Below are 3,514 nucleotides of genomic sequence, written 5' to 3'. Positions count from 1 at the left end.
TTAGTAGTTTTACCACAATTGCTAGAACAAATTTATTCATACTTAGGTGACTTTTTCCAAACTCTTCGCACAGTTCGTGTTACCAACTTTCAGCTTGGTGCAGCAAATAAATAAACAAATCAATAAATAAATTCATACATACCTACTGTTACAGTTTAAATACATACATACATACATACAGTTTACAATACATACATACATCAGGGCTCTAAAGTCTCACGCATTCACCGTGAGACACGCATTTCAACCAGTTCACGCACTCACACACTTTCAGCATGTTCGTTACTAGGCAACATGGATGCGCACACACACACATGGAGTGTAAGTTGGAAGAGCAAGATTTTATGAATGCTGTAGGTAGGCACTTCATTATTTTATTATTATAATTTTTTTTTTAAGCATTTTGATTTTACGATTCCTGGACGAAATCACTTGCCTGGGATCAAAGACAGTGAGAGCTGATCTTGGGGAATATAGCCAAATTTGTGCGAAATTATTATTGTTGCAGTCAAAAACTCTCAAACTGCACCTGTGTCTCATTAACCCTGTCTGCTCATCCTATATATATAGCCTGGTTCATTCAATCATTCTTTGTGAAGTCTTGTATGCGTCACACTGCCAGTAGTGTAATGTAACAAAGTAAAAATACTTCATTACAGTACTTAAGTATTTTTTGGGAGAATCTGTACTTTGTTTGAGTTTTTATATTTCTGTCAACTTTCACTTTTACTCCACTACATTTCCTTATTAAAATGTATACTTTTACTATGATACATTTCCCCGAAGCATATTCATTAACATTACTTACTACAAAATAAAGTCGGAAGAACACAGATTCTAAGAAAGCAGGTTTGATGAATCAGTGGTCTAGCGCTTGCAAGTTAAGACTCCTAAAAAATACCTTTGCAAACAAGTGCTCGAACAACCGCAGATGATTTAATTTTCCACTTAAGTCGAGGCTGGGGTGTGCGATATAGCTACAGTATATCAACTGCGATGATATCGTAAGTGTTGTTTTAACAAATGTAATATTCATTTTATACAAGTTTAATAAAGTTAGTATTAAGTTATTTAGATTTTAGATGCCTGTTTTTGCTGTATTTCGCCAATGAAAATAGTTGTAAACAGCACTGTTTGGCGCCGCTGAGCAACACACAGGACGGTGTTTGCCAGAGATTGTCTTACTATAGGGAGATAAGAGGGTCTGTATTACTTACTATTGGAGAAAGCGTAACGGTCAACTTGGATCACGTGTGCCTTAATAGCCAATCACATTATAGCCTTGATGTCATCGAATTTCAGAGTTGTGCGACACTCAATCGCCGTTTACGGATACCATAGGAATGAATGAGAAGTGCCGTAAGCTGAATCCCACCTGTCGCAAAAAGTCAGTGACTTCTCTTATAAAACAAAATTTTTTTTGGTGTAAACTCATAAAATTGTTAAATGCAAAAGTATTGTTTAATTTAAAATATGTTGAAGATTAGCCGATAGGCTGTCGATTCAATAAATGATAAGCAGTTTCCTCTAAAATGCTGTTTATTCAGCATAGTGAAGCCTCTCCTCCATTGACATCAATTAAAAAAAAACAAAAAAAAAAAACAGCCTCTGGTCTCCTTTCCAACGTACTGCCAAAGTGAAAGCGTTAGCATTAGCCATTACACTTTTTGGTTAAAGGTTGCAGAGTTGCCTTCTAGTGGCTTTGGTGTTTCCTTATTGAATGAATCAGTTTTTTGAACGAATGATTCAGCGACTCACTCATTAAAAAAGTCAAATGTTTAATTCCTGAATGAATTGATATCATTTCAATTTACCAGTGACTTGCCCCCACCTACTGGCGGCTTTAATTTCACATTTCAAGTAGCTTTTCATGTTCAAATCAAATCAAATATCAATATTCAACATTTATGTTTAAATCCAAACATTATTTATGCATTTGTAACAGTGGTGTAAATTTTAACTGCATGCTGGGCATATGTATGTGCCAGCTGTTGAAGGTCTGCCCACACAGTCCTAATGGTACCACCTTCCACATTCTGAGCTTTCAATCTGACAAAGTACAAACAATGCAGTTAGGACATGTTACTGGAGAAATTATACTTATGTTTACAGTGTATATTATGCTCTTACCCATTGATCAGTTGGACCTCTGTTTGTATGTTTCTCTCCACAAGAAAGGCACAGTTCTGAAAGGTCAACTATGATAGATGAAATAAAAAGATATATAATGCGCAAAACAGTAAAAAGTTGTGTAGGGTATCAATGATGTGTAAATGATTATGCTCACCAGTTTCTCTTAAAAGCATTTTGGCAATGGCCCTGCGCATTAGCACAATGCCTGCTTTATTTACAGGAAATGAAAATTCTTCCTCCATGAGAAGGAGCTTTGCTAGCTTATGAAGTTATGCATAAATAAATAATTTGTTTGTGTCGAAGACTTTAAAAGAATGGATTAAACTTTGCATGCCTACTTTGCAAAAAAATGCACAATTGTGTGACATCTCCATCTTGAAATGTTTAGACCCCTCAGCCTCATTAAAGACCTGTTAAAGAGAAAGTGCACCTGTCAGTAGGATAATTCACTTATTTTTAACACAGTTTGGATACTTGCCTTGTCACATCCTTGCATTGGTTAATTGCTGCATGATTGGCAGCAAAAGGGTCAATATATACAGCCTTTCCATCTTTTGGATACTTTGCCTTAAAGAAAAACAATCTCTAATTATAGCTAATTATTTTGTTTGAACAATGTAATTAGCAGTTATTTATGTCTCTAGCTATGTGTAATTACACAAATTTACTATGAATGTCCTATGGTTGCTGGAACAAACTGCCCCCAAATGAATATCATATCTAAATGGATCCATTCTAAAACAACAAGTGCAAAAAAAAAAAAAAAAAAGAAAGAAAGAAAAAGCTCTAGTAATATTGAGGAATCCCTTTGGGTCAGCACTGAAAAACAACTACATTTTTAAAGCCTTTTTTGCTTCCGCCTCAAATCGACCTCATTTGATCAGAATCAATTAAATATGCATTTCTTTCTCCTGACTTATTTAATTGTTGCCCAGGGTTGTAAAGAAATGCATTCACAACCTATTTACATAAAGTATAAAAATAGGATTTATTGGATTACCACAATAACAAACACATTAAAGGTAGTCATGTACATTTTGGAGAATGCATACTTTATCTTACCTCAGTTTCCAGCTGTTTGCCTGGTGCTAGATTCATCATGTTATTAGTATATAGTTTATAGGGGCCCATTTTACTCCACAATACATTTGGTTTTTTGCTGTCCCATATATCATTTATCATTATGGAAAGAAACACAGTCTTTAAAGTCACATCAGTATTTACCATGGTCTTCTGTCTGTTCCTTGAGAGTTTGAAGGCTGGGAGGCAGAAGAAGAAAAAAATATATGTTTTACCCTTTGTAGAAACTGCATCTACATTTTTACCTTCAATTTTTACAATATGGACCCAGTATATCTGGATCCATTTTTCCTCCTTTTCT

At 34.9% G+C, this 3,514-nt stretch overlaps 1 long non-coding RNA gene across 1 annotated transcript; it reads right to left on the bottom strand.

The window, feature by feature from the left end:
• Positions 1-1,983: 1,983 nt before the first annotated feature.
• LOC107727257 (uncharacterized) lies at positions 1,984-2,342 on the bottom strand. Its single transcript, XR_001638337.1, has 3 exons — positions 2,288-2,342; positions 2,131-2,198; positions 1,984-2,049 (listed from the first exon to the last, which is right to left on the bottom strand). It is a non-coding gene; the product is annotated as an uncharacterized LOC107727257 (long non-coding RNA).
• Positions 2,343-3,514: the final 1,172 nt, after the last annotated feature.

Source organism: Sinocyclocheilus rhinocerous, unplaced genomic scaffold, assembly GCF_001515625.1.
Source record: "Sinocyclocheilus rhinocerous isolate Xijiao unplaced genomic scaffold, SAMN03320098_v1.1 scaffold95, whole genome shotgun sequence".
NCBI lineage: Eukaryota > Metazoa > Chordata > Actinopteri > Cypriniformes > Cyprinidae > Sinocyclocheilus > Sinocyclocheilus rhinocerous.
This window is presented reverse-complemented; position numbering and strand designations above follow the sequence as displayed.